Source organism: Artibeus jamaicensis, unplaced genomic scaffold, assembly GCF_021234435.1.
Source record: "Artibeus jamaicensis isolate MK-2021 breed Jamaican fruit bat unplaced genomic scaffold, CSHL_Jam_final scaffold_286, whole genome shotgun sequence".
In the NCBI taxonomy this organism is placed as follows: Eukaryota; Metazoa; Chordata; class Mammalia; order Chiroptera; family Phyllostomidae; genus Artibeus; species Artibeus jamaicensis.
In genome coordinates this window covers 12,669,895-12,680,458 of record NW_026522034.1, presented here as the reverse complement: position 1 = coordinate 12,680,458, position 10,564 = coordinate 12,669,895, and positions in this window count along the sequence as shown.

The following is a 10,564-nucleotide window of genomic DNA, read 5'->3' as shown; positions in this document are numbered from 1 at the left end:
TTAGTAAAGACAGGGAGAGTCTGCTTATAAGAAACAGTTCGTGCAGCTGGTTCACAGTCCCGTTTCTTTTGGCCCTGGCTGCTGGCATCCCCACTGATCTGGCTTCTGGTGCTGGTGGCATCCAGCCGCTGGCTCTATTGTATAGGTATGATGGCCGCTGAGCATCGAGCTGGGCAGTATTTCCTCAACTGCTTAGAATCAGGAAAAAGGCTGCACTTTGCAGTTCAACTCACAGCTGGTTGACTTCTCCACAGCCTCTCTGTGTGAGTTCAGTGTACAGCCCCAGATATTTTCTTTATCCTGCTCTGGACCTCCAGGAAAAGTATTAATATCAACAATGACAGGTTCAGCTCCAAAGGAATCTAGGGCCTCTTTGCCTTCTTCTGACACGACATGTACTCTGCCAATTTTCTGCTGTGCACACAATTGCAGAATTTGGTCATGCCTATATGATCTGCTTCTCAGAGAGCTCCAGACAAGAAGCTACCACTAGTGCCCATATTAAATACCTCCAATTCCAAATGAGAATTTGTTTGGAGGGCATGAAATCCAAACAAATATCAGGGCACAATAGGATGGATAGAACATTCTCCTCTTCTTTCATGAGGTTGTAGGAGAGCAGAAAACACCTAACATTAATGTTCCATAAACTCTCCCCACCACAAAAATTTCCATCTTTGACCCACTTGCCTTAGATATCCTCTTTTGCAATGAACAGTCACATTTTCTCATAACTGGAAAGGTGTACATCCTGTCTAGACATTGCCTTTGTCCTCAGAGATCCTGAGTGAAAAATGATTGTGAAAAGAGGGAAAACAAACTTGGTATTGTATTTTAATGTCTGAAGTTATTGCCATGAATAAATGAGCAGTATTTGTCTCACATCCCCTGTCAAAGGTTGAGACTATTTAAAACCTAAAACCAAAAACACAATGATAAAATTAATGCTTATTTTAAGTGCTAAAGAGCTACGCTGGTCAGGAAGAAAAAAAAAGTCTGATCTTATAAAGCATTCTTGGAAAACATTTATTGATTACAGAGGTGAGAGTAAGTTATCATTAACTATAAAAGCATGTTTTTATGTTGATTACAAAGGCAGAAATTTGATGTCAGCCTTAAAAATGTGTTCACCAGAGTGAGGCCACTATCTATTAGTGATTATTGTCACTAATCAATGACAGGTTTAAAACCAGTTCTAGCCCTATCATAGCTGCAGAATTGTCAGTATTTTTCTAGGACTGTGGAGTGTTTTATTTATTTATTTTTTACTCTCAATCTCCTTTTGGTCCTCTCTCAGCCAAAACTGCAGGAAAGATCACCAAAAATGTCCAGATCTCCACCATTACTGCTGATTTTCTGGGGAGATGTTGTTTAATTTATGTAGGCTTAATTTTAAGTTTGAGTGAATATCAGCATGGTTTTATCTCTATCAGTTTTTAGATCATCTGTTAGGAGAGTGGTGTGTGGAAACATCCAATACTCTGGCTAATAAACATGGCATAACTATGAAGAAAACAAGAATGACTGAGTATTTTAAGGCACTCTAGAACCATGATCTATGATTTCCCACCTGGACTAAGAACACAAGACTCAACAACTCCTAAAGATCTATCTCAGATGGTCAGGTTGCTTTTTAATTTTGCTTACATATAGATTGTTTCACCACCCCCCACCCCCGTGTTAATCCAAGTACAAAATAAAGTTTTACTAATGGTGCATATTCTCCATTGGCTGACCAAAAGAAAATATAAGTCTAAGACTTCATCTGTAATAATTGGGTTAATATTTATTCCCCTAGATTATTTATAAAATTGGGGGCAAATTTTGAGACTATCTGGATTATTCAATTTCTATGACTAGAATCACCATGTCCTAAAAGACTCTTGGGAGAGTTACTACACCTAATAAAAAATGTTATCTCTTTAGATATTTTTAAGAAGAAATAATCTATTAAAGCTATAGGGGAGTCATTCAATAAGAATGATCTAATAGCTACATAGAACAATCAGCCAATTACTTGGTAGTACCAACTTCTGAGTTGATATTGAAAAGCCTGATTTCCACACAGGTAGAAGAATCTAATAGCTTATAAGAGATGAACTCAACCTTATTATAACTGTAGGCTTATTTCCTTTAAGTTTGTCATTAAAGTTCCTATTATATTCCAAGAACATCTGTAGCCCCTGCTTATAGCACAAAGACAGTTTCCTTTATTTATATATTTTCTTTAAAAGACAATTACCACAGGTAAGGCTAATACAACACATCTTTATACAAATCTTTAAATTGGTTGCACTAGCAATAGCTTGGGTGAGCTAAGTTATAAAGTTATGGTAATCATCCCTAGACTCATGAATATTATTATTGGAGTAGAAGAACTATGATGTTCTGAGCTCTTAATATTTGACAAAGGAGGCAAAAACATACAATGGGGTAATGGCACAAGAAAAATTGGACCAATATGTGCAAAAAATAAAATTAAACTACCTTCTTACACAATACACAAGAATAAATTTAAAATGGATTAAATAAAGACTTAAATGTTAGACTCAGAACCATAAAAATCATAGAAAAAATCATAGGCAATACAATTTCAGACATTTCTCTTAGCAATATTTTTTTTCTGATATGTCTCCTTGGGGAAGAGAAACAAAAGAGAAAATAAACAGCACTAGTCAGTGTGGCTCATCTCACTGGTACATCATTGCATAACTGAAAGGTACATCATTGCATAACTGAAAGGCTGTGGTTTCAACTCCTGGTCAGGGTACATACCTAGGTGTTGGTCCCATACCCAGTCGGGGCATGTATGGGAGGCAATCAATTGATGTTTCACTCTCGAATCAATGTCTCTGTCTCCGTTCCTCTCCTGCTTCTTTCTCTATAAAAGCAATGAAAAACCTTGGTCAATTTGGCTCAGTTGGTTGGAGCATCATCCTGTAAACAAAGTTTGTGCGTTTAATTCTCAGTCAGGGCACACACTGGGGTTGTGAGTTCTGTCCCCAGTTGGGGTGCAGATGAGAGGCAACTGATCTATGTTTCTCATATTGACATTCCTTTCCCTCTTTCCCTCCCTTCTCTCTCTAAAATCAATGAGCATGTCTTTGGGTGAGGATTTTAAAAAGTAATTAATAACTTTATTATTTTTAAAATTTAAAAAATAAAAGCAATGAAAAAGATGTCTTCAGACTTCCAGTCAAGATGGAAGCATAGGTGGAAACACTGTGTCTCCTCGCACAACCAAGTTTAAAGACAACAAAGTTTTAGTAACAAAAGCGCAGCCAAAACACAGAAAATTGAACTGCATAGAACTCCGACAATAATGAACCATTCAGCCATACCAATAAGAGGGGCGAAGCCAGCAGTGGAGCAGGGTCGAGCAGGAGGATCCACTGGACCGACCCAGCCGCGACCCAGGTGCGCCAGCAGCCGTGAGCGAATCCCAGGTATGGGGTAGCAACAGGCAGACCCAGTGAGGGTACAAGGTGGCAGGCTGACTGTGTTTGCACATTTGTGCACAGATAAACCAGGCAAATGAGCGAGCAGTGAGGCAGACCACTCAGGCCCCAGCAGTGGGAAGGAGCAGAGGGGACCGCCATTTCCCATCTTTGACCCTGAACCCACATACAACATCATAAGCCAGCGACCTGGGTGACCCCACCCTGGTGAACACCTAAGGCTCTGCTCCTCATATGTAACAGGTGCAAACAGACCAAAACATGGCTCAAGAAGAACTCGAAGCCCCAGAGCCAATAACTCTAAGTGACCAAGAAATTGCCAACCTATCAGATGCACAGTTCAAAACACTGGTGATCAGGATGCTCACAGAACTGGTTGATTTTAGTCACAAATTAGAGGAACATATGAAGGCTAAACTAATTGAAATGAAGGGAAATGCACAGGAAAGCAATAGTGATGGAAAGAAAACTGGGACTCAAATCAAGGGAATGGACCAAAAGGAAGAAAAAAATGACCAAACAGAAAAGGATGAAGAAACAAGAATTCAAAAAAATGAGGAGAGGCTTAGGAACCTCCAGGTCATCTTTAAATGTTCCAACATTCGAATTATAGGGGTACCAGAGGGGGAAGAGGGAGAGCAACAAGTGAAAAACTTATTTGAACAAATAATAAAGAAGAATTTCCCCAATCTGACAAAGGAAATTGACTTCCAGGAAATCCAGGAAGCTCAGAGTCTGAAAGAAGGTGGACCCAAGAAGGAACACACCAAGGCACATCATAATTATGTTACCCAAGATTAAAATGAAAGAGAAAATCCTAGAAGCAGCAAGAGAGAAAGGGACAGTCACCTACAAAGGAGTTCCCATCAGACTGTCAGCTGATTTCTCAAAAGAGACCTTACAGGCAAGAAGAGGCTGGAAAGAAGTATTCCAAGTCATAAAATCCAAAGACCTACAACCAAGATTGCTCTATCCAGCAAAGTTTTCATTTAGAATGGAAGGACAGATAAAGTGCTTCTCAGATAAGATCAAGTTCAAGGAGTTCATCATTGCCAAGCCCTTATTACATAAAATGTTAAAGGGACTTATCTAAGAAAAAGAAGATACAAAATATGAACAGTGAAAGGACAGCAAATGCACAGTTATTAACAACCACACCTAAAACAAAAGCAAACTAAGAAGACAGCTAGATCAGGAGCAGAACCATAGAAATGAAGATCACATGGAGGGTTAGTAACAGGGGAGTGGGAGGAGGAGAAGGTGGGAGAAGGTCCAGAAAATAAGTAGTATAGATGGTAGGTAGAAAATAGATAGGGGGGAGGGCAAGAATAGTATGGAAAATATAGAATCTAAAGAACTTGAGACATGTGGACATAAACTAAAGGGGGGAATGGTGGGGGAGGAGGTGTGCAGGGTGGAGGGAAATGAAGGGGGGAATAGAACAACTGTAATAGCATAATCAATAAAATATATTTTAAAAAAAGAAAAAGATGTCTTCAGCTGAGGATTTAAATAAATAAATAAATAAATATGGCTGCTTCAAACTGAAAAATTTTTGCGTAGCAAAAAAAACCATCAACTAAAAGAAAAGACAACACACAAAATATAAGAACATATTCCTTAATACATCTGATAAGGGGTTAATATCCAACATTTACAAAGAATTTCTAAAACTCAACACCAAAAAAATCAAATTAAAAAATGGGCAAAGAAAATGAATAGACACTTCTACAAAGAAGACATATAGATAGCCAATGGACATACAAAAAAAATGCTTGCTGTCATTAATCATCAAAGAAATGCAAATTAAAACCCCAGAGATATCACCTCACACCTACTGGAATGGCTATCATCAATAAGTCAACAAACAAGTATTGGCAAAGATGTGGAGAAAGGGGAATCCTTGTGCACTGTTGGTGGAAATGCAGACTGGTACAGCTACTGTGGCAAGTACTATGGAGTTATCTCAAAAAATTAAAAATGGGCACTGGACAGTGTGGCTCAGTTCCTTGGAGCATCATCCTATACACCAAAGAGTGTGGGGATTTGATTCCTGGTCAGGGCACATATTTGCACCTAGGCTGCACTTTTTTTTCCCAGTTGGGACACATGTGAATGGCAACAAACCAATATTTCTCAAGTCGATGTTTCTCTCTCTCCTCTTTCCTCTTCCTCTATAATCAACAAACATATTTTTTAATTAAAAATAGAACTGCCTTATGACCCAAGAATTTCATTTCTGGAAATTTATCTGAATAAACCCGAAACAATAATTTGAAAGAATATATGCACCTCATATTCATTGCAGCATTATTTACAACAGCCAAGATTTGGAAGCAGCCCTATTGCCCATCAGTAGATGAGTGGATAAAAAAGCTGTGGTACATTTACATAATGAAATACTACTCAACTCTCAAAAAGAAAGAAATCTTATGCTTTGCAACAGCATAAATTGACCTGGAGAGCGTTATGCTAAGTAAAATAAGCCAGTCAGGAAAGATGAGTACCATATGATTTTACTTTTAAGTGGAATGTAATAAACAAAATGAATCAACAAGCAAAATAGAGACAGGGTCATAGACAGCAGGCTGACAGCTCTTGAGAGGGGTTGAGGAGTTGAGGAGTGAAGGGATTAAGGAAAGAAGTAAAAAAAAGAGGAAAAACTCCTGGACATGGACAATAGTATGGAGATTGCTGGGGGAGGCAGTGAGAAAGTGGAGGGCATGGGGTGATAAATTGTGATGGAAGACTTGACTTGAGTAGAGAATACACAATACAATGTATAGATGATGTGTTGTGGAATTGTGCACCTGAAACCTGTATAATTTCACTAACCAGAGTCAGCCCAATTAATTCAAGTTAAAAATAAAAATAAAGTTAAAATAAATTAACTCAGAAATCTATAACCTTCAACCAGTAAAGAAAAAAATATGACAGAATTTATTATCAGGTGGATGTAGCAATAGAGTTATAAATGCTGTTTTGTACCAGCTCTAACTTCTAGCAATTATACCATACTCAGGAAGAAAGTGAAAACACTTTGGGATGCTCGAGTTGATGAATCCTTAAGAGGTAAGGCAGTATGACTGCAGCCTGAGACTATTTTTCCCTTGGGCTGTGTCTTCAACAGCTATGAAGTATATAAGCCCCAAATAGTCACCCTTGCCTTAGTGGTGAATGGCGGAAAGCACAATGAAAACATGTGGCCCTACTGGTTGAGAGGCTACATCTTTCTTCAAAGGCATTTAGGTTCAGCCCTAGAAATAGTAAAAATTATCATGAATGAGTGGAATGGGTCACTAAGTAATTTAATTGAATCTATTGGGGTGACATTGGGTCACAAAACCATATAGGTATCAAGTATACAACTCAACAAAACATCATCCACACACTGCCTCATGTACCCAAAGTCACTTTGCAGTGCCCTCCCCTAGTGGGTAAAATATATTTTCCTGTGCCTTTGATACTGACATTGCTTTGGTCAATAAATGTTAGTGGATGTAACATAAGCAGATACTTTACATGTGACTTCATAGCTTGGCTTGTGCTTTTGTACTCTTGTGATTGGTCATGAGAGAAATAACATCCCCAGTAGCTGATGGCCCGAGAAGAATGACAACAGTTGGGTAGCAGATGTACATGCAACTGATCCCAGACATACACAGCAGTGCCACACCAACCCACAGCCCATGAACAAAAATATATAAATGTTTGTTTTGGGAAGAAAATGAGTTTTTGAGATGGTCTATTATTAAGAAGTATTGTGACAAGAACTGAATAACACACTATCTAATAAACTAGCTTTCATGAAGGCAATAATGATCAATATTGCCTCTCATATGCCAGGTTTGCATCTATGTAAAGGAAACAAGAAGAACCTAATTCAAATGATTATAGTGAGAAATAAAAGAGATAACAATTGCAAAGTACTTAGGTAGAGACTGGCCCACTAAAAAATAAAATAAAACATTGATCAGTTTATTAATCTGTTACCTTCTCAAGTTTACTTGTATTTTCAGATATTTCCCCCACACGGGATAGTTAAATTTATAAGTACAGTTTCTACTTGAAGCCTCTTAGGTATCCTTCGCCCATTGAGCCACAATATCTGATTGGGAAGGCCCAAAAGATAGAAAGATTTAGGGACAGATTCCTGCAAGAGTGGAGAGAAAACACAAGAGCTTTTACTTAGAAAACTTTGGAGGCAAATATACCTGGGAGAACCAACACATCCAGGCCAAACAGTCTCTCGTAAGATAAGTAGCATGACTAAAATCCAATAGTTTTAACCCTCCCCTGACTAACACAGCCAAGATAAGCCTTAGTAAGTTCTTCCTAGCACTAAGCATTTGCCTCCAACGGAGCCTCTGATTTGAGTCCCAACTTTTCTAAGTTGACCTTTGAAGGAAGCCTCACTATACCGTAGGAACATAGAGGGACTCAGATATAGCACTGATTCCTTCAGGGCCCTTAGTAAAGGAATCTATTTCTTTCACTAAATTCTGACTAAATATGACTGTCAAAGCCAAAGTGCTTCCCACAGAAAACCTGCCCTTTTCTTTTTCTAAACATTTTACATGATTTGAACAAAACCACTTCATGCTGTTACACAGTAGTTTTACCTATAGTGTTTTAAAATAGGACAGTACTTTAACACAGAGAAATGAATCTCTAATGTTGAACTTGGAAACAACATGTCAAGTAAATAACGGAGAGAGATTTGAGAGGGAGAGGAGCTTGACAAGGCCTGGAAAATCACAGCAATTATATATCTCCTTATTTTATATACTGACCAAGACAGAAAAGATGGCTGAATCAGGACAAATCTGCAGAAGGATTTTAATTCATTTCTAAAGAACCTGAAAACTATGCTGTAATTATTTCTCTTAGAAAAAGTAATAGGTCAAAATGTGAGCAGCTGTTAACTACTCATTGAACATCAAGGTTCTGAGTCCTGCTTACATGAATATCTGTCTATTTTGAAAGAATCTAATGTTTTCTATAAAAAATGGAAAGATGTTTATTGGGCACCTACTGTGTACTCTGTTAAAGGACTTACAATATTATAAAACAGGTACATGTCCAGTTTCATGAGCATTTGACAAGTGCAATCACGTAAAGCCCTGTCCTCAGAGGGTCCTGCACTTGTTTAAAAGCTCTGCTGTTGTGCCCTGACCAGGTAGCCCAGTTGTTTGGAGCATAATCCCATACACCAAAAGGTTGCGGGTTCAATTCCCAGTCAGGGTACATAGCTAGTTGTGGGTTTGATTCTCAGTCAGAGCAACTGAGAAGAAGCAGCTGAGCCATATGTCTCTCTCACATTGATGTTTATCTCCTCTTTCTCTCCCTGCTTCCCTGCTCTCTAAAAGGAGTGAAAAGAAAAATGTCCTCAGGTGAGGATAAAAAATAAATAAATAAATAAATAAAAGCTCTATTGGAGCCATCTTGAAATTTTTAATAATTTTATCTTTGATAATGCATTTTTGTTTGTTTTTTTCAGCATGTGTTTTATAAGTGAAGTCCAGTGTGGCAATGGAGTACGCCTATGAGCAGAGTAGGTGAATGTATGTGTTAGCTGTAACTTGCCACTCACTCCAAGTTATCCAGATAAGCTTCCGCAATGTGCTTCTTTGGGTCTCACTAAAATGCAACACATAGTGGGTCCGCCAGAATCCTGTGGTCATATTCCATACCACACACCTGTAACAGAAAGCAGGATCACTGACAGATCAGAGTCTATGCTTTACCCTTTGAACCAGGACTTGTTTGGTCCAAAAAAAAAAAAGAAGAAGAAGAAGGTAATAGTACTCTAGGAAACATGAAGGACTAAGGAACCCTATCATATACTTTCTTTACCATGTCACTTCCCAGTACCACTAGTGCTGAAAATGATGACATAGAAAAAAAAATGAGAGAAAGATAAGGCAACCCACAGCCAGGGTCACTGCACTCCTTCCTTCCTCATCAGTAAGCTGAAGGTGGAAAATGTTGGTGGAATGTACATATGTAAACAACCAAAATAAAAAGTTACTTTTGCACCGTTTTCCCCACTATTCTGGTAAGAATGAAATATATATGCATGTATAACCTATGAAATGCTGCTGATTCCATATACAAGTTAAATGCCCTTATATTTGCATTTACAATTACATATTGGCATTATATGATAGAAAAATAAATGGTAAAATTTATGGTAGCAATTTAAATTTTTAATTTTTCTATGCTTATTATGATCACATCATTATAAATAGTAAAATATTTATAAAGGAAAAAAGCTTTATATAGCAGTACTTTTAACAGCACTTTTTTACTGGCATTTTCCTTTTGCTGTGAGCCCCCACAAATTGTATAGCTACCCTTGAGTAAGTACTCTTATCCTCAATTTACAAATTGAAAAAATTTATATGGAACCATAAATAACCCCGAATAGTAGCTACACTTTTGAGAAAGAAGAACAAAGTAGGAGGGATCACAATACCTGATATCAAACTGTATTACAAAGCCACTGTAATCAAAACAGCCTGGTACTGGCATAAAAACAGACACATAGACCAATGGAACAGAACAGAGAGCCCAGAAATCAACCCAACTCTCTACAGTCAATTAATATTCGACAAAGGGGGCAGTAACATAAAATGGAGTAAAGATAGCCTCTTCAACAAATGGTGTTGGGAGAACTGGACAGCTATGTGCAAAAAAATGAAACTTGAGCACCAACTTACACCATACACCAAAATAAATTCAAGGTGGATAAAAGACTTAAATATAAGCCGTGACACCATTAAAGTCCTAGAGGAGAACATTGGCAAGAAAATCTCAGATATTTCACACAGCGACATTTTTACCCATATGTCCCCTAGAACAAGGAAATAAAGGAAAGAATAAGCAAATGGGATCTCATCAAAATAAAAAGCTTCTGCGTGGCTAAAGAAAATGGCATTAAAATGAAAAGACAACCAACTGTATGGGAAACCATATTTGCCAATGGTACCTCAGACAAAGATTTAATCTCCAAAATATACAAAGAACTTACACGACTCCACTCTAAGAAGACAACCAACCCAATTTAAAAAATGGGAAAAGGACTTGAACAGACACTTCCCCAA